This window comes from Poecilia mexicana, unplaced genomic scaffold, assembly GCF_051168715.1.
Source record: "Poecilia mexicana isolate PSO_F unplaced genomic scaffold, ASM5116871v1 scaffold_1, whole genome shotgun sequence".
Lineage (NCBI taxonomy): Eukaryota > Metazoa > Chordata > Actinopteri > Cyprinodontiformes > Poeciliidae > Poecilia > Poecilia mexicana.
Window position 1 is genome coordinate 21,385,914 of NW_028263370.1, and position 27,677 is coordinate 21,413,590.

Genomic DNA, 27,677 nt, shown 5'->3' on the forward strand with positions numbered 1-27,677 from the left:
AGAGAACTAATCAGGTGGAAAAAACCCGAATCGATGAATGAAACTGATCATGTATGTTTTTTTTTTCAAATCTGTCATGAAGCTGCGCTATGTTGGTCTTTCCCCAGCCACAGATTGTCACAACTATTTATGCTCCTGGGTTTTTCCATTTTGTTGCAGCTGCCTTCTCTATCTGGTTTTCCTTTTTCCTCTTTTCGATTTTCACACCATTAAATCTAATTTTGTTTCTTTTAGATGTTCTGTTGTGAAACCCTAAACAAGCTATTTCTAACATTTTTAGTTCATCTTTATTGAGGCTATCAAAGAAACCTTGTGACTCAAAGAGAAGACGCTAACTCAGCATTTTCAGTACTCATCCTGAGGACATGTAAAGTCATTTTTGCTTTGATCAAATATATTTTGTGCACATTGATGGAAGGTCTGGTATCTACAAGAAACTAATAAGTTAAGTTTAATTATTTCCAATTGGAGATGAGGGATTACTTGAAACAAAAAGTAAATGTGAAAGCTTTTCAACTTCCTCTTTCAGAGGAAGAGGAATGACTGAAGCTGAAATTAGATGGAAATAAAAGCACAATAGTGAGGATTCTTCAGCTCTTCACCCCCCAGAATAATGGCAGATTGGGAGAATATTCAAATTTTGAATTGCAGAAAAAGTACACACTCTCACACAGAGACAGTTCAGTGAGCAGTGCTGGATTACTTACATTTTAAACATTTACACTTTCAAAATCACAAAAATATACCTGCATACCTTTTCCCCTATGGCTTAAAGTCCTTTTGATGTAAGATGCATTTCTGGAATGCCTAGAATTTCCAGTCCCTCCCCAACCTGTTGCTGCACAGTGGTAGACAGCTGGCTGAAAGATGGTTGCTAAACATTTGTATCATTTTCATAAAAACACAAACCTGCCTGTTGGAAAAGGCAGTAATACAGTGTAATATTCTACATGTTAGTTTGAAAGTCATTAATTAAAAATGTGTATTTTTTTAATTACATTATAATAAGTGTAATATTCTTCAAAATAAGAACAATTGTTGCTTTATGATATGATAATATATTAATATATATGTGACCTTAGCAACCCAAAAGGCCATTTTTGCTCTTAGTCCAGCTAAATAAAACTCATCTTTGGCTGCAAATGTTACCTTATGACTATGTAACTAATAATTTTCAAAACATATTTATAAGAGGAAATGTATTATTTTTAAAAGAAGAAACTTTCACTAAAAGATAGATAATGATGTAAAATAAAAGTTTCTACATAATAACAGAAATGGAAGAAATGGTTCTAACAAAAAATCTTTTGTGTCATTTAGTTGTGGAGGTTTATAAGCAATTATTCTCAAATAATAATAAGTAAAAACTCAGTTTGTTAAAGTTAAATTACTGAGAGTTATTGTGGAAAGTCCAAAGAGCAACAAGTTGCAGACCCCTATCTCAGTGAGAACTTAATGCCGGCCCATGCTTACTGTCGCACTCAAAGGTTATGTTTGTCATACTTTGCCCCTTTTATTGCTTATAAATATTGCAGGGAAAACATAAATGTTCTCAATAATTCCTTTCTAACTTGACTCAGTCAGTGTAACTTCTGTATTTCCCTGATGTTTCCCCACTGGAAGCATGTTCAGGCTTTGTTGTGGAGTTTCTGTCTCCCTTAAAAGGGCCTCAATGGGAGAAAGCGAGGCTTCGGGGTTGAGCGGATGAAGGAAAATATTGAACCCCGGAGGTCCTCCTCAGATGCCAGTAAAACGGAGACAAGGGACCAAACTCCATGAGGCCTCTCGGCAAGGCGAAAGCAAATTTACAGCGCATGCTACACCCCGGATGAAACGGCGGCCGTTTTCCGACAATTGGCCAGAGAAACCTGTACCCAACAAATGTGACGGCACGGCCAAAGCGAAACAAAGGCCCAGCTCTTCGATTAAGTAGAGGATTCATTAAATCTGCTTAGCAAGTGGAACAGAGAACAAACGGTTTCTGTTGAACCCCCCCTCCACCGCCGCCACCACCCTGCACCCCGCGTGCTTCAAGAGACAAACAAACAAGCAACCCGGACGGATTGTAACAGAGGGGTACTTGTGCGGCATTAGCCTCTTAGGCTAACGAGGTAATATTATTGCACAGTGTCCTCGGGATTGTGGGCAGCATTCTGTTTTCAAATTGCTGCTGTGATCTGCCACAGCTTGAAAATGGATTGCACATGTCATTAATAATTTAACATCCATTACAAACAAATGACCATTAAAAATTGATATTAGTTCTGCTGTTTCCCCCGTCCACTTTTATCCCTGACAACAGACTATTGTTACTGTGCTACACCTGTGTGTGTGGATCAGTTTCACAGCAGCCACACTGGTATACACACCAGTTCAAAGGTGAAAATGTGAAGGTTGTTTTTTTTTTTGTTTTGTTTTTTTTTTTTTTCAAGAAATTTTAAAAATAATACAAAATTTTCTGAAAGCTGCATTAGTAACATATGTGTTTTCCTTAATTTCAAAGCTTTCTCTGTCCTGAGGTGCTCTTTGTTTCAAAACAGGACAAAAGTGAACATGTTTGTGGCGCGTCTGCATTCTTGTTTGGATATTTATAGTGGAGTAAGCCAGAAATCATGTCATTGCCTCACAAAGACAAACAAACCCGTGAAAACAAAACACCCAATTTGAGAAAGCCCTCAGGAAAAGCGGTAGCACATAGAAGGGTGTCACAGCAGTCTTTTGTTGCCATGCGGCGAAACATGGATGAATAATAACAGCCATGTTTGCTTATATTTTGCAAGACGAGAGTTGCACGTAATCACATCAGTGGTTCGCTAATCACAGCTTAAATTTTATAAAAATCAACTCGCAAGGATCTGTTTCTAAAATTGCGTTGCAAGACGTTTGTGCACTTTTGCTTTGTGAAATTAAATAAAACTGTTTATGTTCATCTAATAGTAAGTTGCATTTGATTTTGTATGCACAGCTATACTCTTCCAAAAGTATTTACACCCTTTGCATTAGCCACAAACTTTGTTGCATTTTTGAGAAACACAGTTATGCATAATCATGAAGAAAAGAACAAATTAGAAAAATGTGGCTTACCACTATATTCAGATGCCTCTACTTAGATACTCCTACAAATCCACATAAATTCAGTTCAATATTTATCCCAAAAAGAAAGTAAATGTTATTTAAGTAGCTCGTATCATCTAAGAATCTCAAGTAATAGTCAGTTTTGCAATGAATCAAAAAAAGCCTCTGACTGAAGATTGTTGCTATCTGACCATCTGATGGTTATGTCATGTTAACAGCTCAATTTCCAGGCAACCGAGACAATATTCCATCAGTTGTTGGCGAGCACTGCTAATCCACCTCATTTGCTTTTGCCGCTCCTCTTTAAATCTGTTTAGCCTTTTTGGTTAGAAAATTGGTCAGAGAGAGATTGTTTGAAGAAGCAGAGCCTCTCTGACTCAATACTTTTTTAAAACAACCATTCACTGCAGTTAGAGCTGCAGGTCTTTTGTGCTAAATCTCCACCAGGTGAGCTCATCTGCACACTGAATTACCAAAAAGCCCAAGCCCACCCAGATTGCATGGAACACGTTTACAAATGACACTCCTTGGGTTTTTACACAGATAATGTGGCTGTATGTTTAGGATTGTTGTCCTGTTGGAAGGTGAACCTCCACCCCAGTTTAAAGCCTCCAGCAGGTTGGCTTCCAGGATTGTCCTGTATTTAACTCAATCTTACCATCAACTTTGACTAATTTCAAAGTTCCTGCTGAAAAAAGCATCCACACAGCATGATTTATTGTTTCTTTACTTATTGAAACAAAATAAGTAAAGAAACATTAACTTTTAGAATTTTTCCCCTCTTTTATTCACTATTGCATAATTATTACATTTGTTTAGTGTAAATGTTGCCTCATCCCTTCTAATTTTAGTTGGTCATCAGTTCTTAGGATTTATTGTGGCAGAGCATAGATTTCAGACAGTTTCTAAGGTCTTTTTCCCGTCAAAACTTTTCCATATGTGCATCCCTCCCATGCGACTTCCCTCTCAGCTCCTTCAGACTAGCCAGCAGCAATTAGCAAACACCTAAGTGGAATTGCTGAGCTCATTATATGAACAATTTCTCAGTGAAAAGGTGGTAAAGACATTGTTACAGGGTTAATAGAGGTGCAATGTGGTCACGTCCTAAAGACAGAGTTTCAGAAAGAGCAGATGTTTTTAAAGAAACAGAGGCCCAATTTCTAAATTAGTCATTTTTGCTATATATAGCAATTTTAAAACAACTTAACGTTACACAGTTACTTGATTGTGCTATAAAATGCCACTATATACCAGGAAAATCCATAATACGGTCCGTTTAACTTATATTTTACAATAAATAACTAAATAAATAAATTTTTATAACGTTCCAATCAAAAATTCATGATTAATTTTTTTTTCTTTTTACATTTTTTTTCTCATCATCTCTGAGGACTTTGAATAACCGTGACTTAAATAATTTATTCTAATATATTTGTTTACAGCTAATCTATTTGGAAGCTCAATTTAGACATTTTACATTTTGAACCTGAAGTTTCAGGGTCTGATTATTTTATATGTAAAAAAAAATCAAGCAGCCAAGTTAGATTCGCTCATTAAACTGAAGTTTTAGATTTATTTATTCTCAATTTCTCTTATAATCAGGGTATTGTGGGCTTCTTGTGTTGGAATTTGTTTGCTTAGTGGACCAGTGACGTTGTAGTGAACTGGAAGGTAAAGGCTAACTTTGGGATGTTTGTGAACAGTTGACTCTGCTTCCTGGTGCAGCTGTTTACAGTCCTGTGTGCCAAATCCACAAAGCGGTGTACAGTGCTGCCGCTGCAGCGTTCCTTTGCATCTGGATGTTTGGCTAGCTGACTTTAGCCTTCTCTTTTATTAGAAATGAGTTACCATCTAAAATAATTCCTCTCTCCACCGGTATTTGGTACTTTGCCAAGTTGAACAGTTTGAAGTGCAGGTATAATTAAAAGCAGAAACTCAGAACTGTTCTGCAACAGTCAGGCTTTTTTTTTTTTTCCTGTTTCACTGCTCTAGATTATTCTCTCATACTGTGAACTAATGTGATCAAAGGTTTCATGCAGGGTTCAGCTTATTTCATGTTCCAGCTTGTCAACTAATGACACAAGAAGTAAAAATAGTGTGTGTCATAAGAGTGCTTTCTATTTCCAGAGTGTAGTTGTAGTTTGGTGAGGACTTAAAACAGGTCCAGTATGAGAACACAGATGGCCAAAGATGGTGGGCTCTAACCGCACTGCAAGACTTGCCATCAGATTGGCATCCATGTTATTTCAGAAATGCAAAATAATCACTTGTCAGATCTGTAATAACATTCTTTTAACTGATTCGTGCAGAGTTCAGATTAATACTAATAATTGCATGGGAATAACTGATGACTCTGCCAGGTCTGCAATTAATAACTAAAGAAGGTGCAAACAAAAAGCAATGTGGACAAAAGAGATGAGTGCTTCTCAATGCAACACCATGAGGCGGCCTGCAGAGAACAGCTCTCTGTTCTCTCCCTTCCCAGTGCTTCTTGGCAGGCTGAGGCGGCAGGAATGTGAGGCTGCTCTGTGCTGCTCTTTGCTGGGCTGCAGGGTTGTGAGTGCCTGGTCCCTCATTGCCGCCGCCGACTGTTTTAGTTTAGGCTGCGATGGGCCGGACTTCACTGCCCTGCCCTGTGCTGCTCCGCATTGCAATCCTCTGGCAATTGTTGATTCTTTTAACACCAAGAGGGAAGAGGAGCCGCTCCCTGGCGCCCCAGAAAGGCATGGCCGCCCCTTCCTGTGTGAGCCGCTGATGGCTACCAGATGGCGAGTGAAGAGAGGGAGAGAGAAAGAGGAGGGGTCCCTTCACTTATATTAGTTCTGCCTTTATGGTCTTCTGTTCACTGTAGGGGCTTTGCAGAATATATTTTTTTTATGTTTACTTCCATCAGTGCAAAAACATAAAATCTTACTAGAGCTAGGAACTAGAACTAGTTCCTAGCTCTAATATCTTAATACACTTGAAAAAAGACAACACTAACATACAAGTAAGTTTTCAGACAGATATACTTTTGTTACTTTTGAATATCTATAAAAAGTACTAGTTCCACTAGCTGATTTTTTTCACCTGTAGCATGAAAAAAATCTTGTAGGTGAAATAATCTGCCAGTGGAACTATAGTACTTTTTATATTTTAAAGAATTATTGACAAAAAGTTACTTGTAAATTAGTTTTGTCCTATTTCGAGTGTACTAAGGTCAAGCCTGTCACAATAAGCAATAAATCATTTTATCACATGATCAAATAAAACATGCTAGATAATTTTCACTTGTGTGATTGTTTATCTCATATGATTCTACCAAAGACTTGATAACAAAAAGTCTTCAGTGTGGTGCAGTGGTCTCAGTTAGCATTTTTTGAAGGGCAGTTTTATTTACAGAGACTTCTGTGTCTATTTTATTTATTTTTTTCGGTTGTTTTGTTTATTTTCTATATTTAAAATGCCTTCCAGTTCCAGTGTTAAATAAGTTTGTTGCTCTCTGGAAGGGCATACTTCATGCTAGTACCATTATTGTACTTGAAAATGGTCTCAAGATTTAGTTTTTGCAATGATCACCTGCTCCACCAGGTAATTTAATTCTCATTATGCAATGTAAGTGGGTTATTTTAAGCCTTTTCTTGTAGGCATCCAAGTTATTTTACCTGAAGTCATTTTACAAGCGGGAAACAAAAAAAGTGTCAGTTATAACTGACTCACGGAAGAGCTGCATGCTCCTTGAATGTCTCACCTATGTAACGTTTTACTGAAGGCTTTCTCCTCATTCCTCTCAGGCAGAAGAGCTTGTTTGTGGTCATTCAGGAGTTTCAGCAAAGACCTATGGGAGGTGAGAGGGTGGACCAGTTCTTCCAGACTGAAAATCTTTTTACTTCCCAACAGCTCTGTCTGAGCTCTGAACACAGAGACGGCGGTTAAATCCAGTCCACAATCCAGAATCCACGGTTTTTGATTTTTAAACTCAAGTTGTTTAAAAATAGAAATATTATAGAATTATTTCAAGTGTAACAAAAACAAAGCTACATAATTAGATTATCTCAAGATATATTTCAGCATGGACTGAAATGAGATTCCTATTGGATTAAAAAGTACAACTTCGCGTTATCATGGTGTTTCCTCATGGTTTTTAATGAGTCCTTAATATGTTATATTTTTGGTAACAATAAAAAAAGAAATATTTCCGCTGTAAATATTGCAGTTAGCAACTAATTGGGAAAATCACCAATTAGTTGCAATAGGCTGCCTTTGAACATAGAAATATGCAACGGACAGAACTTTAGTTTCCTATTATCAGTAAGTCTAATATTCAAAATGACAAGAAAAAAAGGCTGTACATTGTACAAAGGGTGTACATTCATTATTGTATCATTTATTGTGCTAAATTTCTTATAAGAATTTGATTTATCCTTGTCATGATAAATTCCAATTAATTTTTAAAATCCCCCAAAACTTGTCAGGATTGTCAATTTCACTATTTTCTCCAGTGTTCAACAAGAGGATCAATAAATATCAATAAAATTGAAGATATGGTTTAATTTCGTTACGGTGTGCAGCTTAGTGATATAAATCACACTTTATGTAACGAAGACTATTACAAATGGGAATGTATTTGTGTTTATGGGGCTATAAATGCTGTGATACACAGTCAGAACCATACAGTTACTTAAAAAAGAAGCCATTTTTATTGTTACTTTTATCACAATAGCCCACAAAATATGGTAAGTCCATATTGCCTTTTACTATGTGTAACAAATTGAGTTTCACTTTCTGAAATGAGTGATGAAAAACATTTAACTTTTTCATGATATTACATTTTTTGCGAGGTACCTTGATCCACATTTAACAGGTCACCTCTCATTTTAAACACACACACACACACACACACACCTACACACACACACACACACACACACACACACACACACACACACACAGCAGGCATTCTTGTCATGTAGTACTATGTGATCTGACCCTAGCTGCTATGCCCACAGCCCCTTAATATAGCCCACTGCTGTCATGGTACTTTTTGCCCCTCTTCACCTGCTCTGCTGTGAGCGTCAGTACATGTCCATGTTTATCCCAACCTGGCCGGGGGTTTCGGGGGTGTCTATATTGCGACTGGCTGTGAAATATTGTTACCATCTTGTGTTATTTCCCAAGTAATCGTGACGCAGACAGTCTTTCGGTCAAATGAGATTCATTCCCGTCTAACAGCCTTTTGTTTCTCCTTTTGTTTTTTAAGTCTTTTTGTTTTGAAAGGCCCAATATAAAGATGAAAGAAACAGGCTGATAAAGAGAAGAGGTTCTGGTCATGTTTTGGCCACAGTCCCTTATTGCATTAGAGCTACTATGGCTCAGTGAGATATCTTTGTCCTGGCCATCAGCCAGAGGACATGTACAGACAAACACACACACACACACACTGAGAAAAGCAAAGAGATGCAGCAGAGACCCCTGCTCTCTGAGACGAATCATTTTGGGGACTGACTGGAAGCTGTGAGGACCTCTCTCTCTCTTTCTTTTTGCCGGCATTCCAAGGAACTTTCACATGTCCGCCTCTTCCTGTGTTTTGCTCTTTTTCTTGACATGTCCTGGAAAACTTGAATACCTTCCTTAATTTTTCCATAACATTCAACAAATGGGACTTTGAGGAGCCACTTGTGGTAAAACTCAAAGGTGGGTTAGATTTCTTTACTTGACATTGAAACGCTGTTTGGTAAATTTATGAAACACAGCTCTTTCTCTCTGTTTTTTTTTTTTCTTTTGATCTCAAAGGACTGAACTTAATTAACCAGGTGAAAATTTATAGCAAAGTGGGGTTCCTTTACTGTGTTGCGTTTCATATGTTTGAAGTATTAAAGGGAGTTATGAGGCATTTTAATGAGTGGATTAGGTTACAGGTGGCAAGCGAAGCAAGAAGATAACAGGCAATTTTGAAAGATTGTATTCTTTATTATTAAAACTCTGCAAACACACTGGCTGGATAAAAACGTACAAACTATCACATTAATTTTTTAGCAGAGGTCAAGGTTGTGATATTATTTATTTTGGTTTTATTTTGCTAAAACGATCAGTCAGCTTGACAGCTGGGAGTTTTTTGAAACTATTAGACATCCTAAACTAAGACATCCTCTTCCTTTTTTCTGTCAACATAACTGAAAGCTGATGAATGATTGTATTATTATATTTTATTTTTCTAACTTGGTAACAGATTGTTCCTAAGCATAAAGGTTAACCCCTTAGTAAAATGTCCTAAAACTCAACAAGCATAAATGTAACGCCATCATGCCGATGCTGAAACTAATTTGACCAACTTGTCTCATATTCAACTTTGACCTTTTCCACACTAAACTAAAGGCCAATAAATAGCCCAAAAGAACAGAAAAACATTTGTTCTCTTCTTATAGCTTGTTCTTGAGGTATATTCAGTGTTTTTGTCTGAGAAATGGGAAGGATGTGTCTGCAGTGTGAAAAACCTGAGGACTACCAAGGAAGTTGAATTCTTGAAGTCTGAAATGCCCTGTTCACGTTGTAGCAGCTCTTGGAGAGAGAACAAACTTCTCTGTTCTCAGTATATTTTGGAGTACAAGTGGTTTGTAGGTTGTCAGACAGCAAAGATGACTGATGGAGTAACTGGGGATTTCTTGTGATGGTTTTAGTTGTATCTTTAAATAAGGGTTCACAAAATATCGCATATATTGCAATATCAGTGTGATCACTATTCATATCGTAAAACACTGGAATGCAATAATTGTCGGCTACTATATTCCAATATATATTTATCCTTTTGGACCAGATGCTCCCAGGGAACACAAGTTACATCATCCAAAATGCTAACGGTCACAGAGTGATGAACCAGAATGAAAAAGGGGAAAGAAAAAATAGCCATACTGTGCAATTGACATCGTCATAATATTTACAACCAATGCATGATGGCATATTTACAGATTTCTTTGTGGAATATAACTCCTAAATATTTGCAGAAAATTCCCCTATCCACAGGTTTCTCTGTATAACATATTGATATGCAGCCTGGGAAGCTAAAGTACCTTGATGCAAACCTTTTTGATTGTCTGTTGGTTGAGGTTTGCAAAGCAGCCAATCCAGGAGCAACATTAATTTTCCTTGGCACTGATTGGCTGTCCCTCCAAGTGCGGAGATAAGAAAGACTTGGGATGTTACCTTCTGCGGTAGTGCCAAGATGTTTCCCACTAACGTATTTATGTTAGTGGGAAACATAATTAGAATGTATCCCTTGAAGTATATATGGTGCAGAAGGAGCATGCTATGGGATTTCCTCCTTCTGAACCTCTGAAGTGCTTATAGTATCAGGAGACGCCCTCGTTCAGAAAGTCTTGCTGACCTCTCTTTTCAATTGCAAAAATATTCCCTGATTAAAAAACTTTGCCTGATGCATTGCTTGTAATTCCAGTGTCCAGTATGAAAGCAAAGCACAGATTTGTTCTCTAGATCAACATCAAAACCCTGAGATATTTAATTACACACAAGCAGGTGCTCAATTGAGGTCCATGCAGACCAGGAGACAGTTGTGAGTTTGTGCGTTCAGGCCACAGCAGGTGAGTTGTTCATAATTCAAGTGCAAGTGTTTAATTTTATTGCTGTATGTAATTACTGGGGCCATAGCGTTTTGTTTTTGTCACTGTGGGGAAAAAGTTACTTGTATTCATCTGCTTGATGTGTTACGGCTTAATGTGGCCTCTGTGCAGCTTGTTGAATACTAATTAAACTGGATGAAAATTAAGCCCAATTGAATATGTCATAATTTTAATAACTGACTGCTATAAGTAGATTATGACGGGATTTTGGAAGTGTTTGGAGTTCAGACCATTACTGTGCATGGGTTTTTGTTCCCTAGTCTGCCAGTATGACTGGTGATTTTAATTTATTTCCTCATAGTAAAGGAAAATTATTTAACTTCTTTGTCCTTTATGCTTCAGGTTATGCATAGCTCCTTTTTTTTATTGCCTCTTATGTAAACTTTGCCTTCAGTGTAAATGACTTGAAGGAAGATTGTGCGAGTTCGTCTTGTCAGCAGTGAAGGAGCCTTGTGATCATGTGAACCTAGTCTGCCATGCCAGAGGAATGTGTTGCATTTTAAGGATGCAGCTTTGGCAAGTGCATGTGACAAAAGGGAAAGAAAAAAGGTTCTGTACGAAAATGTCAAGGTTGTGGAGGAGCAAAGCATGACCTGCTGGATACATAGATGGAAATGCAATAGGAGAAACTGTGGGAATGTAATAAACTTTGTTTCAGGGAGGATCATGTCTTGAAGTCAGCTGAGCTTCTTTTATCTGTAGCACAGCTTTAGTTCCCATGGCTCTGTGTAGGCTGCCATCTGTACATGCAAACCGTCCTCAGAGTGTGCTGATTGAATAGAGCACTGTATGAAAAAGCCTAATTGAGAACATTTAGTCTGGGAATGATTTTCAGCATCAGTTCCCCTCGGTTATAGTCAGGGAGGAATCATAATGTTTTTCTAACGCATTAGCCAGAGAGACGCTCCGTTTTCATCTTTTGTCAAAGAAACAATCAAACCAGAAGACATCCTGATTAATAGTTTGTATTTGATTAGATTTTCAGTAAAATCAAGATGAAAGACAGAAAATATGAAAACAATGCATGAAAGATTTATTCTGCATGTTTAAGTTTACCAAAACACCTGAGAGGAAACTGTCTTCATCTACCAATAAATACATTTTCTTTTCTATATAGTTTTTAAAAAGAGGTCATAAGATGGAGTAAATTATGCTGCATTTATAGGAACTTTTTAATGAAATTGAGACCTAATTAAGTTAGGTTAGTGGTGACAGGCCAAAATCCTGTTGTGGATTTTGGCCTGTATTATTGGACTTATGATAAAAAGTAAATTATTTATTTAAACTTTTCTACAGGAGCTTGAATGTTTTGGGTTAAAACTGGTATTTCAGGATCAAAAGTAGGAATTTAAATGGTATTGGGGCACACAGTCTATCACAGATCTGTTGCAATCAGTATATAGCAATGGCTGATATGAAGTTGAAATTTTATCACGATATTTGTTCATATTTATTGTGATGGAAATGAATTAGAACTTCTTTCATTGTTGTCGAAACCCCACTAACACAAATACTGTTCTTAATAAAATCTATCCATTTTAAAATAGGCTTCAAAGTAATAATTTTGAACAATACTGTCAGTTTTGGGGTTTTTCAGAAATCATTAATAACTTATGATAAATCAAAATTCTTATCACAATAAGAAATATTTCTAATAAAAGAACATTTGCACATAAATATTGAAAATAAAAGCAACAAATATCACCTTGTTAGTCTTATAAATGCAGTGTATTCAGGCTCTATATGGTTGTATTATATTTTATGATTTAAAATGTTTTTACAGGGCATGAATATGTTCTCTTTAAGATGCAGCTTATGATTTAGAGATTTTGGTTCTGGTTGTGGATATGCAAAAATATCCATTTTCAGTTCTTTTATGTTTTGATAAAATGATCAAAGCTGCTGGATTTATTAATGAAGCCAGACGTTGAATATTCCAAACTAAACACGTGTAATTAAATTAAAGTCTCTTGATTTTCTCAAAAATCTTTAAATCTTGTAGCAAGGTGTAATGGACCTTGCTGCAATAGACCTATAAAAAGATTGAGTAGAACTGGGAAAGAAAAATCACATTTTATTGTTTTGAATGTTTATATGTAGGCTTAAACGGGAGTAAATTAATATTTATTTTAAGACATGGGTCCATCAGAATCCACAGGTGTGGAGGCACACACCCACAGAAGCCATTGAGAAGTAAGGACGTGACGCTGTAGGGACAATGTGAAGTAATAGTTTAGCTGCAGAAACAATTCAGCATTCCTTTCTGCTTGTGATGCGTTTGAGAAATTCCTCAAGTTCCTCAGTGGCTGTGAATCAGCATACGGTCAAACACAGGAGCGCATATGCAGGGCATGACTTCCAAGGTATGTGTTGATGCTACACACACTCACTCTCAGCTGAAAGTAAAGCAGTATCATCTGAATGCGACACCAGAGTGGAGGTGTGCGCCAGTTTCAGGGGATGGTTTTAAATGGAGGTGTGCCGTTTAATTTGGCCGGGAGACAAGCCCAGGCATGCCGGCAGCTCTGCTCTTAAGACACAACACCTAGCATGGAACATACAGCAGCTTTGTTGAAGAATCATTTACAGAGGAGAACAACTGCAGGGCTCTGCAAAAGTAATCACACTTCTGGAATCTCTGATCATTTTAAAGCCCCAGAAGTTTTTTTTAATAGAAATTTGAAAGGACATAACAACTTAGCATTACTTTGAAAGTAGAATGAAAAATTCTGAAGGTATTCTGGCATATGCTCCCATTGGCTTTGCACATTTACAGACTGAAACTCCTTATAGCTTAAGTTCAGTCAGATTAGATGACGAGCATCTACGAACAGCAGTTTGCTTCTCATTCAGATTTAGGCCGGGACTTTGACTAGGTCATTCAGACATTATGCTTTGAGTTAAGCCATTCTATTAACATTTTTAATCGACTTAATTAACTAACTGCATTTTAACTGAAAACCATATATTGATAAAATTTACATTTTCGATTCCAAAACGTTTTTAGAGTTGACATTTTTTTGAATACATACACATACAAGCTCAACAACAAATATATCTAAAGGCAGTATTATGTATTTTACAGGTACATAGTATGATATCACAATCAAGACTTGTTACAAAAACGCTATGTATATCAAATATTTTTACCAGCATTTCACTGAGAAGTAGCTCGTATAATGAGCTCAGAAGACGCGCAGTTCCACCAGATGTTTGCTAATTGCTTCTGGCTAGTCTGAAGGAGCTGAGTTAGGGAGGGTTGCTCGGTGAGGCAGAAGCTCAGAAACTACATCTCTGAGGAGGAGCTGTGCAAAGATTAAATCCCAGTGGGCCAAGACAGCAGCTTTGTTGTCCTTCACTGTTTGTGGATGTCGTTTGTGCATCAGATTTACAGGGGTACCAGAAACATGTGAATACAAAGGTTCCGGGTTGGGACTTTTGCATATTGGACAACAAAAAAGTGACTAAGTCAGTGAAAATGTTTAGTACATCAAAATATTCATAATTAATCTAAATGAATGCAGAAAAATTCCAGCCCTCCTTTTTGAATATTGTCAATCCACATCTTGTTGCAAGGAACCTGAAAGCTTCTGAAGGCTGATGTTTTGCTGAGCAGCCAGGCACCACTTTTTTATTGCTGCACAGACATGTTATCAGAGTCCATTTCCTTATTATATGCTCAGTATCTCAAGCCATTTCCTCATGGACTGACTCTTGCAAGAGAGCTGCTAATCAGATCATGTCCAAAGCAACCTCTCACTGGCCACTTAATGTGATTTTGAATAATTTTCATTGGAGTGATTGGATTAGACTGCTGTTGCTCACTTCATGGACCATGATGGGGTTTGATGCACCTACAGTAAAGCACAGAACGGCACAACGCTGCAAGAAAAACACTCTTTCTGTGGGTTGATCAGAGAGAAGAGAATATTAACATACTGTGTAACAAGTAAGCAAAGCATTCACACATTAACACACATGCACCCACACTCTCCCACAGATGGTTTTTACGCCTGACTGTAGAGTCATCCTTCTCACTATGCAGTGATCCACGCCTGCAGAAAGCAGAGAGGACCACTTTGGATCTGCAGCTTGTGAACTGGAACAAAAGCATATGCATTCATCACTGAATGCTTGTACTATTTGTTTTTATTATTATTTATGAACTATTTTAGATTAATTTAAACGTGTGCATTTCACTGCAGGCTCTAGCAAATTAAATTTAGAAGTCTAGAATATGTGATGCTTTGTAAAATGTGCTTCATTTGTTCTGCGTGGTGGTTAAGGTGTCATCTCGTAACAAAGTAGTAAAGCTCAGGATGCAGGGCAGTAAACAGACCCTTCTAAAATAATTTCTTGCGTAACATTTAGTTTTCCTGCACATTCACTACAGAAATCAGATTTTAAATCGGGCTGATTGTAGTTTGATTCGACAACAGAAATCAAAACATTCTTGTTGCATGATCCACCATGAACCTCTTTATATTTGCAGTTCAGTATTGGCAGATGTTTTTCTTCTGAGGAACATTACTCAGAAATATTTGTGGAAAATTTGCCTGTTTGCAGACTTCTTTCATAGAGGTTATCTAAAGTATCTGAAAGAAAATGCAGCTTGGGAAGTTGAAATACCTTGAAGCAGTGCTGTTTGACATGCCAATGGCTGGTGCTTGCAAAGGAGCCAATTGAGGAGCTCCATTAATTTCCTCGTTGCTGACTGGTTGTTCTCCCAACTGTGGAGATAAGCAATACTAGATATTTACTTATGTAGTAGTGCCAAGACCTATTAATGCATATTAAGGTATATTTGGTGTCTCATCTAGTAAAATAGGCAGTTCTATAAAGAAAATGATGCAACAGGTTGCAATGTCAGAAAAAAGTGCTGTAATTTGTAGAATTTCTTGTTCATTTTTCCTATTAATAATGACAGTATAATAATTATTTCTAACAGGTCTTTTAGGTTCTGTAGGAAAGAAGAGTGTCAGAGGTGAAAAGGTCAAATTTCAAGGTTTTGTTCACTCTACAGTACAAAAGCAATAGCCTCAAAAAACAAGACAAGGTAAATTGACACTTATGTTTAACTTTAATTGCGAAGTATTTTAGGCTGTTAAGTAAAGTGAATAAATAAAGTCATACCCCTGGCAGATTTGGCTTATCAGCTTTTTGCCTATTTAATGATCGATCTTTGGTGATGAGCTCCAGTTTTTGAAAGGCCTCATTTCAGTCACCCTAATCTTTAGCTTCCTTCACAAATTCTCTATCAGAAGTCGCCAAAACATTATCAATCCTTCTAGTCAAAAGAAACGCATCTGTAAAGTCAAACACATTGTTTTTAAGTTAACCTAATTTATCTAGCTCTTAAACTTACAAAATTATGTAAATTTAACACAAAATGTCAGTTTTAAGATGTACATTTTATGGTCTTTAAAAATTGTCCTGAAAATTGCAGAAACACTGAAACAAGCTGTGAACTGACAGTGGGACAGAACCCGCTTTGGCATGCGGATCCGCCTGTTGAGCAGCGGGAGATATTTTTGGTTCTTCTCACCTATCTTAAGCCGGCCTCTCCAAGGTGTTCTGTATTGCAGAGGGCCGTGTGCTTCAGGGGGCTGTGGTGGGCATTTGTTGCCAGGGGAGGTGATGTGTTATTTTCAGTCCATTGTGTCTACTTCCTGTGGGTCATGGGTTATTGGAGCTGGGTGTTGCAGACTTTGGAGAACAGGAGGAGGAGGGGGAGAGTCAGTGGAGTAGGCAGGAAAGTGGTCAGAGCAACTGGACAACAGTGACTGGTCAGCAACTTGGTTTCTTTGCTTGTTTTTCTGCTCTGCTTTTAGCCGAGCTACGCGTGGACTCTTCAGAATCAGGTAAAAGAATATCTTTTTATTGCTCACGTATAAGCTGGTTATTAGTTTATTTTTTAAATTGTGATTTTTACCTAATTTTGTGACTATCGTCAGTGGAGCAGCTCCTTTCGAGGAGAGATATTGCATTTTAAAAATAAGTTTTAAGTTTTCTACAAACAGCTTTGTTGGGATGCCACTATGGAATGGTGATGTTATTTCTCTCTGTTTTGACAAGAAAAGGCGCTTTGATCATTGCATTTGTAGAAAAAGCTCTACAAGAGATTTGGTTACTGTAGTTTAGAATTGATACATGTTTTGTATACCAAGATCAAGATATGACAGCTACCTTTAGTATAAATGACGGGTTTGGACTTGTGCAGCATAACAATAACAAACCAACAGATTAGAGTTTTTGACCACATGCACAGTTTTATGTTGTCTGATTCGAGATCTTAACCCAATTCCCGCTTTTTTGCACAGCGTACTGTCAGCGGTCCTGATCCAGGACAGATCCAGGTAACTGTTGAATGTTAGCAGAGCTTCTAAAGTTAGAACCTGACAAACCCCCCCAACACGACGACGGTGACAAAAGGAGGCAAAACAGGAAACCTTTTTGCACAGAATGCGTGTCGGGAACAGATGACCAGGAAGATAAAAAGCGCTAACAAAGTGGAAACTTCCACTCAGGGATGTTATTTTGCTTTGCGTGTGTTTTTCTCTTCTTTTTTGTGTGTTTGTAATTAAGCACCAAGTTGGTTGAAACCTCTGGTTGAGGGATTGTTGGTTTGGTTACGGTTTAAAAGGCAAAGGAACGCGGTGAACCAGTCCGGTTTCAGATGTTATAGGTGCTTCTGTGCTCCTTCAGTCATACACGATGGGATGTTAATATTTAAACCTGCTCCATTGAAGTTAATGCTTCACCGGGAATCTGTGTAGTGAGGCTGGTTTAACCCACCGCGGTGCTACTGATTGGCTCGTCTCTTCTTTGTGCACTCATCTGTTACTCCTTCCCCACATATTTCCTCTTAATATCCATCTCTGCGTCAGACTGGCTGTCTGAAGCTTATCAGCGATACAGAATGATGACGGTTTCTGTTCTCACACCACAAGGAAGAGTTGGTGCCTCGTTTATGTCTACAGCTTTCACACAACAACACTGTTGTCTTGAGCTTTGCTGACTAAAGAGAGACCGCAGGACCTCAGCAGGGAATATCTGAATAATCTGATGGTTTCTACAGAAGTTTCTGGTAAACAGCAATATTTAATTTATTGACTTTTGCTAATTTAATTTAAAAAATTTTTTAGACAATATTGTTTGTGCTTGCTTGTGTTATGACAGATCCTAGCCGCCTTGTGAGTTGGTCTAGATTTACATTGTGATCTTAATGGGAAATACTTTGGATAATCAGACCTGTCTAATTATAGGTCACCTGTGAAAGCCTAGAGATTATCACCTGCTAATCCTTCACATAATGAGCAGAAGAAAGATGGCTGCATGACTCATGGAGGTTGTATTTTTGTAGGACCGGGCTTCAGAGTAAACTTAGGCTGGTGAGAATTTTACAGCTGCACATGAAAGCTGAGTAACTGTGAGATGTAAACAGAGAAAGGGAAGAAAAGATTGTAAAGGGAAAAGACTAGAAACTGGCTTGGGTTCATGCACTTTGGTAATACTTTGACGGGGTGTGCATAAACTGACATAACACCTGTCATAAACATGAAGGAGTCTTTATGAATGTCTATGACTGTTGTCATGAAGTGTCAGTCAGTAAATAATGACACTTTTAATGCAAAGTTGCTTTAAAAGTCACATTAAAAGTCCCAACCTTGCATGATTTTGCAAACAATGTAATTTTAGTGCAAAGTGTCATGTCAGTTAGTGTTACAGTGTTACAGCTTTTGTCACAGTTTGGTCTTTCAAATCAAACAGATTTTAATACCTCTTAACCCTGAATGAATACATAATGTTCAATTTTCAAAAGAAAAGAGAAACTACCCAGCCTGTTCTTACTAGGCCTGATTACTGCCAATCTTTTCAAATCAAGAAATAGGTTGAATAGAACCTGTCTGGCAACATGAGATAGGTTCACTGGTGACATAAGGTAATTTAATTGTTTTAATACAGTCATGTAGGTTTGGATAGTTTTTCCTCCTTAATAAATGAAATAATCTCTTTGTTTGATTTGAGACACTTAAGTGAAACACAGAAGCAGAAGGAATCTCTAAGGGGTGAATACATTTACACAGCACTGCACATCGGCTGTATGTCATGAACAGATACAGTATGAACTTAGTAAACGGTGACATTTCTAACTATATCAGGTGTTTTCTATGCGAGTGTATCTGTTTAAAGTTTGTCTTCAGAAACCCTGCAGCTTCAAAGCCTCTAATAACCTCTCTTAACAGGAGTGGGCGTACGCTTGCATATTTTTTACAGTGTCTACAACAGATGTTGGTTAACCAGTTTATTTCTGGCCACACAGGAATGCACAAATGTTACCTTTAAACTACATGCCCCAGCTGCACAACACAACTGCCCTGCTTGGCCCCTTTTAGCTTATGCTGGCTCAGTTTCTTCACGCAGCAGTGTTCTGTTTGTTCTGTGCATCCGAACGCAACGTTGCCAAGTAATGAGCTACATTTGAATGAAGAAACCAAAATCTGGTGATTACTGCAAGCTTTTTGTAACCTATTCATTATGAAACTGCACAACACCTATATCTTAATTTGAAAGATCACATCAGAAAATACTACACTGACTTCTTTTGACTTAGTCATTCAAGGTTAGTAGTTTCAAAAAAGGAAATTTGACTTTGTTGTTCATCACTTCACTCATTGGCACTGATCTGACTTCTACCAGCTGATATTCATGTCTGTTTTTCTTTAAAGATTGGCCTGCAGATTTCAGCTGTGGCAATTTTTATTACATGTACTATAACACAAATCGTCATCTGTTAAAGAAATTCTGTTTTAATTTACCAACTATTTCTGCAAATTCAAGACAAAGTTTGTCAAGGCAAGTGTTTATTGCTGGGTAAGCAGAGACACAACATGAGAACCCTCCATTAATTCAAGGTTTCACTCAACATCCATTAGAAGATTCTGCACTGAGCTTGCTCTTGATGATGGACGCATTTAAACATGATCTCATCCGTCTTACAGCTGTCCTATAGGTGGTCTTATGATCACACCTGTAGGTGTAACTGTAAATGCTACTTTGTTGATGTCACCACCATCAAACTCTGGGAATAATTTAAACCTCTGTTGTTCTTTTTTCACTCAGTTGATTCAGTTCTGTGGTATTTATCCCAAAAGTAAATTAAAAGACATTTAAAAAAAATGGTGGCACTGTGGGGAGGAAGGATCTCCAGTAGCAGTCTACTGACTGCTACTGGAATACTTTCCAACAAATCTGCGGAGACTATATTTCACAGTAATATGTCCTGGATGAAGCCATCAGTTGTCCGCAGGCTCTGCTAATCCACCTCATTTTGCTTTTGTCACACCTCTTTAAAAACTCTCTAAATCTCAAATTTAGAAAAGATTCCAAAATCTCTTCTAAATTGGAATGCAAGTATCTTTACAATGTTTGCAAATTGTCCAAACAAATATGAGAACAAAAGTCTACAAAACAATAAATCAGAAATGGCATAACAGAGCTACTCCAACATGCTGCCACCGTGAGTAATGCGGTTCTAAAACAAGACTGCAATGCTCCCTGAGATTTTATAGTGCTAAAAATCACCAGTACACATTAGTTTAATATTGTTTCTTTTTTTAACTGGAATTTACATCCATTTTTTACTCCATCAGCTTTTTAAACAGCCAGATTTAAACTCTCAATTGCTATTTATTTTGGATCCATTTTAACTCTGTTGTCCAGGCTACGTCTGGCAGTAACATCCTGATGCACCAAATTTGTGGTTTCACAATGCTAGGACAAGCTAACTTATCTCATGTCTTTTTTTTTTTCTTCTGTTTGTTTGTCTTCTTATTACAGTTAAATGCAAAATTTCTCATCATAAATCTTTCGGATCTGCAAGGTGCTTCGTTTTATTCAAATTTATTGGGGCGTAACAAAGGTTGATTCCCATTTTAGGTGAAATTCTGCATGTCAAGCTTTCATTGCTGAGAAAATTAAGGCTTGAGCTCTTCAATAGCTGTGCTTCTGACCTGTGTGGGAGAAAGGTTGCTTACACACAAAGGGACCATGTGATGTTCCAGTTTAACAAAGATTTGTTCTTGTTTTCTCCCAGAAAGGGATGAAATTAAGAGGTTGACACTGATTTGGAAACACAGCTCCATTGTGGGGGAATAATAACTAACATGTTCAGAACCAGTTGGGAATTAAAGGTTCTGGTGGTAATACTTAGGAAGATGCTTGAGCTGGACACGGAGGCGCACACAGTGTTGTGGTTACTTCTGATTGTTTGCCTGGGTGGTCCTATCTTTAGCACTACTCTTCTTCTTCTTTATTTTTTTTCTCTGCTTTCTTTTGCCTCTCTGTTTAGGCATGGACTTTGTGTTTCTTCTTAAATTGTATAATTTAATTCTTGTGTCCTTAGTTATCGAATACCACTTGGTTGTTGGGAATGTTTCATTTTATTAGCTCTGGACAGAATTAGAAAAGTTCACCAATTGAAATTGATGTAATTTAATCTAATTGTGTGTTTTCTTTACATCCTCCTTACAATTTGCTTCCATTAGCTGTGGTACCGATGCCTGCATAAATCAGTCGAATTTTAAGACAGTTTCTGACTCCACATATCTGTAAGCGGAGCGTGCGAGGATTTCTGCAGTGGAAACTAAGAAAACAAATGGAAGTAATTACTCTTACAGAGTTAATTTTCAAACATCGTAATGCACAGAGCTTAAATGGATACACTCCAGACAGAAAGACCCCAGGCTGGGATTTGAATCTAAGACCTTCTTGCATGGTGTTCCAGTACTACCAACTGCAACACCATACAGCCAGTTTGTTTGAAACTGTTGGATAATTAGTAATATCCTTAAATCAATCTAATTTCACTGTGTGTTTTTATACCTTCAGAAACTCATTCCAGCTCACACCCATGCTGCTGCCTGGGTTTCTAAAATTGTCTTAAGATAAACAAATCTTTCTAAATTATTTGTGTTTTGCCTTAATTCTGGGAATTTATTATCTGCAGTTCTGTTTTTAGGGGATAGAAAAACTTGTTCTAATATGATTATGTAGCTCTTGCATGCAGAACAGGATGATGAAAAGTTAATTTACCACATACGTCTTTGCACTGAGAAAAGTGTAAGTGTGGGGAGGGTCTGCTTCAGCAGAATGGAAAAAAATTAAAGTAGTTCGCTGAACATTTAGAAGTCATTTATCTTGTGAGTTTAATCTCACTGCAGCCAAACAGCATGCTTTTCTGGTTGTATTATTTTATTAAATTTATGGTTTTGTTTCTGGTGAATAATCAGTATTCACTGAGAAAAGGAGGTCACTTTCACACCCCATTTCAAATTGACTGGACACAAACTCCTGCAAAGTTGATAAGGCAGAGGACTTACTGTCTCCCAGCTAATATGTCCTGACCAATCTCTCTCTCGGAAGAAGAAGGGCCAGTGAATTTTTGTCCGTCTGCACCGTCTGGGTCTATTAGTTTTTAACATGCTCTGTCACTTCTTGTTATGGCTGCTTGTTGACCTAAATGACCTCCTTTGAACAGCCATGACTTCAGCTTTGGGAGATGGGTTGCAGAGGAAGAGCTTTTTTGAAAGCTTTTCATGTTGGGGTGTCTGACATCTTTCTATTGACAGTGTGGACAGGAAACTGAATCGTGGATGCAGGGAAAAGAAATGAAAAGAGAAGCAAGATTCTAAACTACAAGGAGCAACACAAGAGAAGGGGTTTACTTGTATTTACATGTTAGTTAGCTTAGATATTTGAAAGATGAACATTTTTTATCTGTCTGCCATTCGCTCTAAGGCTTTGTCATAGTTTTGTTTCTGACAGATGAGTCTAAAAAACGCAATTTAAGCAATTCAAAATATCCCAAGACTTTAATATCAAACAAATAGGATTAAAACCAGTTTTCAGTGGAACGAATCCATTATCTTGCTGGTTGAAATAGTCTTTTCTACCACGTCTAAACTGCGGCGTTCTGAGGCTCGACCCTGATGATTTGGCTGTGGCGGCTCTCGGAGGGTCTGGGCCGACCCTGATTAGGTTAAACAGGAAGTCAGAAGTGGGAGAGGTCATGAACTGCAGAACCCACAACACACTGCAACACTTGATAAAAGCCAAAAGGCGCAAACAACAACAAAACAGCACACGCTCCTACTCACTGCCAATAACTGAATTACGTCAAAACAGACAGCAACTGCTCTGGGAATGACATTTACAGGGTGAGCTCATTGTACTTTAGTCACTCTCTAAAAGAATTATTTCATGTATAATCTTCTAAATGCTGCTTTTGTCTTGACAGTTGAAGATTTATTGTAAATTTTAAGGCAACATGATGACTCTTGTAGTTGAAGTTGACGGTTTACGATGAATGTTAAAAGATAAACTCTGAAGAAAAACACATGCAGAGGGTTTTTAGATTGAAAGAGTTTATTTGTAGTGTATCTGTTGCAGTGAGACTCCATCCATCATGTGGATTGGCGGGCATGACTTCATAACACATGTGAATAATTACCAACACACATTGCATCCCACACATCCCTTTGCAGTTTAAATATTGCAGATTATTATTTGCTGTTTGACTGTTTATAATGTGTAGAAAGAAACAAGAATTGTATAAAACTAGATCAGAATTAGCCTTCCGAACTTCAGTTGGTGTGTTTTTGTGATTTGGATTAATTTAAAAATGTTTTTCACAAACAGAATAATCTTGTTTTTACCTTGAGGCCACAGACTGATGGTAGCATTAGCTTTCTGCTTGCTAAATGTTAGTGTAAGATACGGAGATGTTTTATGGAAATCCCTTTGGCTTCCAGCAGGAGGCGTTTGATGACGCAATGCTTAGCCAAAGGCCATGCGTTCTTGCTTGTTAACCGCCCTTTCTTGTGCTCATGGATATAAAAATAGCAACTTAGCAAGAATCCCAATCCTGCCCTGCTAACAAAGACTGATTTATTCAAGTTGTGACACAAAACATAGAGGAGCTTTTGTCCTTCCCCTTCTTTTCTCACTGCAGACCTCGTCACATAGGCCATGGGTGCTAAAATCTCTGACGTTCCAATGCCTCTCTTAAAACAGCCTTTCTACAGTTCTGGCTCAGGAACGTCAAGTTGAGCTGAATTGAATGAAAGTAGATTTAAAAATTAGTTTTCACCACATTTCTGTCAAATAATTTTTTTGCAGCCTTCTGCATCAGCAAATGGAAGTATATAATATTCTGGTATTTAGCCGAATATCTTAAAATGTCAAACTCATGTAGAAGGTATTTTATTCTTTTACTGTATATCAAGTAAAAGGGTGGATTATTGCTGCTTTACTGTTGCTGTAGGATAACCTTTCTGCTGAATCATACTTATAAGAGCCATTATTTGTTTGTATACATGGCTCCCCCCCAGAATAACTTGCTAAGCCTGGTGGTTCGGGCAGTAAACCAGCGGTCTGTTTTTGTGTTAAATGGTACAATTCTCAGGACAACGTTGTAATGTGCCAGAACAGTTCCCAGAGTTGATACTTATTGGTGTTCTTGCAGATCAGAGAAAATATTAAAAATAACACTGAACTGTCAGTTTATTAAGACAATAAACCAAAATTCATATCATAAGAAATTCTTCACAACAATTCATAGATAAATGCCCACCCCCACTGACGTAAGTTTTATGTTTTTTTTTTTTTTTTTTTTTTTTTTTTTTTAATTTTTTTAAGATTACCGATTGGCCAGAAAACTGCAATCGGTGCATCGCTAAAAATCACCTTTTTGTCTTTGCTCAGCTTATCTTTGTCATTTTTATTGTGATGTAAAACATTCAAGTGTAACAAAAAACAGAAGTAATCTTTGAGGAAGCAAATACTTTTTTACAGCACTGTGTCATAATGCTGTAGAAATAAAAGGACCTGCCATCCAAACAGCACAGAGTCTTGTTTATTTCTGAACCTAATGTATTCTGTATGATGATTTTTGCCTGATAAAAGTAAGACACATTCTTTATCATCCAAATCTTGTCCTTCTCTGCATCAACTTCACCCCATGCATATTGCGGCCAGTCTCTTCGTTCCCTGTGAGTGTGTTTTCCTGAGGAGAAAACAGAGAAGCTGTCCTAGTCAAAGATGAGTCAGTACAGCTGGGGTGCAGGTCACTTAACCACAGCCCACTCAGATGGGACAGATGGCTCAGCCAGTCGCATGCTGATACATCTTAACTGTATATTCAGGACTTTGTTTTTGAAGAGAAGAGAGGTATCAGTTCATCAAAAAAACATCTGAAAAGATTAAAAATGAAGCTAAGCCCCCTTCAAAAAAGGTTACTTTCATTTAAATCAGCTAAATTCTCTTGAAACTGGAGTTGGTAGGAAGTGGTGATTTGTGACTCATAAGAAGTTCCTTAGTGCTGTTAGTTCTGGTAGAGAAAATAATCTGTTCACACCCATGAGTGGAAAGCCATCTGACCTTTGTTCTGACCTTTTCATGTCTTCTGGGATTGATTGGTGTGAAGTAATACATTTTTGATTCATTTTTGCACAGATATTGAACACAATGTTGCGCCCAAAACTTGCTGCAGTTTTATCTGGTCCAGAAAATCACCGTCCGAGTTATAACTGCCGCATGGATATTAGTTGTTGCTATAAAGCTACAAATCCCAGGGTGCACTACAACAGCCACAACAGCATATTTGTGCATTCAGTTTGTAACTAATTGCATTTTTCCACTTGTCTACCAAAAATACGACACGAGTTCCCTGAAGTTGTAATTCGTTTGTAGGAAGTTGGAGGTCTCTCCTGGTTGGTTCAAAATCCAATATGGCTGCCATTGTTTCAAAATGTAATGTTAATCTCAAATTGTTTATTTCTAATTTAAATGTAAATTTTCACTTTCAACCTTCCACCGTGGGCTCACTCATTCTCTGCTTTTCACCATGTGTGACCAAAAATGTTTTTCCACTTCAGGAACCTTTTGCCAGGAAGTAGAGCAGTTTATGGGGCTTCTATTCAAATATTTAAAAATGAAAAAATCAGATTATTCTATATTCATATGCTGCATCAAAACAATAACCTTTCATCTCTAAATGCATGCATTCTGGCCTCTAAATGCATCAGCCAAAACTAGAAAGGCCGAATACAGCCATGATGGCATCGGCATTGGCTAATTTTAGTTATTTTTAACATATCGCTATCAGTCCAATATAAACCAGGCCAACATTAATAACTAATTTTTGGCTTTTTTTTTTTTTTTTTTTTTACATTTTTAATCTTGTTGCTGTTTGTGTTTCGGGAGGTTGGCCATGTGGTATTTGTTTGGTCATGTGACTACGATGGCGATGCAGAACAGGAATGTGGGGAGTTTTAGGTGTCTTAATTTTAGTGTAATGTTTTTTGCTGTTGTTTTGTATAAAATATTTATAAATAAAATAAAGAAATCAAGCTGGTTGCTAAAAATATTCAGTTTTTATTTTTTTGTTAAACATTAATTGCAGAGGAACTGAATCATGTAGCTTTTTATCATCTTCAAAGCAGTTTAAATGGCTTGCAATTGTGCACAGCCTTGGAAAAACGGCAGCAGATGGAGGGTCAGCATTCAGCAGTGGTTTTTAAAACATTTACTGGGAGGTAAAAGCCACTGAAGTCATGTTTTATTTCTTGTTACAGAGGCAACACGCCTCCTTATTTGAGTGACTCGAGTCATGACTCCTTACTACTTCTGACATTTCGTCATTTAGTCACAAGGCCACTAAAGATGAAGTTGTGTAGTTTAATAGTCTGTGATGACTGCATGTTGGCATTAATGCACTTAAAGACCTTTTATGCTGCATTAAGCTGTCCAACGTATGAATTACAATTCAGCTTTTAAGAGCTGTAAAACCACAGACTGAGAACCCTAATTAGTGTAGAGTGGTTAATTAGCTACCGGTTTTATTTATTTATTTTACATTTTTCATTCCCACTGGTGATTGATTGATTAGATTGGTTTGTAATTTCTTTGTCTTTAAGCAGTTGCATGTTTAAAGAAATTGGCAAGTTTTGAATTCCTTCATACTTTGTTGGTTCTTGCTTTGAATACATATTCTACTCAACTCCTATATGCTGTCTTTGCTTGCACAAGTGAGTAGGGGTGGGCAATTCGGATGTAAAGTTTTATTGCAACACTTTGCGGTACCATTTTGATGATGATAAAAGTGCTAAGAACTATATATTGCAACTTTGTTAGGCAACTGTATGACTATTACTGTGTGTCACAGCAATTACAGCCCCACATACATAAATGATGCTCTTGAAAAACATTCCCATTTGTAATATGCACCAGTCTAGAAAAAGATCAAATCAGAGCTAAGAATTTACCGTCCATTGAGCTTCTGTGAAAGATTACATTTGGTGACTCGATGACTGAAGAATTGAGGGATTTTTTCTTCTTGGTTTTTGAAAACCTTTGCTGCTCTATTGGCATTTTCAAATGGTAAACTGCAGAAAGGCTGCAGTTTGCCATCCTTACTTATGACTCATCGTTAGTTCTCAATCATTTTCTCTGACCTTTAATGTTTTCCAGGTAGTCTTTATGAGCTCATCCACTATAGATTCCCTAATGGTTCCTTATCCTAAAGCCTTAATTGATGTTTCATTGCAGCAAAGACTGTGGTGGTGTGCTGACAACATAGTCTCATCGTCTGGCATTTTAGGAATTCCTGTAGATAAAATTGTGAAAGCCAGTTGTCACATGTAACATGTTTTTATCCAAGGCATGTCTGACATGAACAAAACGGAGAAGAAACATCCAGATTCTGAACACGTTAATTGTTGATCAGAGCGATGAGTTGAATTTGTATATTTGGCAGGAATGTTTTGTTGAATACCAACTCTCTGTATCAGCTAAATTAAGGCGAGAGATTTTACAGATGATGGAGAGAACATCTTTAAATGAATTATTTATTATTTTTACCAAATTGCTTGTTGAACTGAATTAGCTGTGTTGATTAGCGGCTTGGTTTTCATCCTCCTTCCGCTTTTG

At 37.4% G+C, this 27,677-nt stretch overlaps 1 protein-coding gene across 5 annotated transcripts in view; it reads left to right on the forward strand.

Moving 5' to 3' along the window:
* The window catches only part of gab1 (GRB2-associated binding protein 1), a 59,309-nt gene that overhangs the window by 4,526 nt on the left and 27,106 nt on the right, over window positions 1-27,677 (forward strand). The window contains exon 1 of one of the 5 annotated variants that reach the window (XM_088006327.1): window positions 16,818-17,775. The exons of 3 other annotated variants lie outside the window; for them this stretch is intronic. The gene's annotated coding sequence lies outside the window, so the exon portion shown is untranslated. Of the gene's footprint in view, window positions 1-16,817; window positions 17,776-21,946; window positions 22,907-27,677 lie in introns of those variants that run through there. One more of the 5 variants, XM_088006328.1, reaches the window with a different exon arrangement.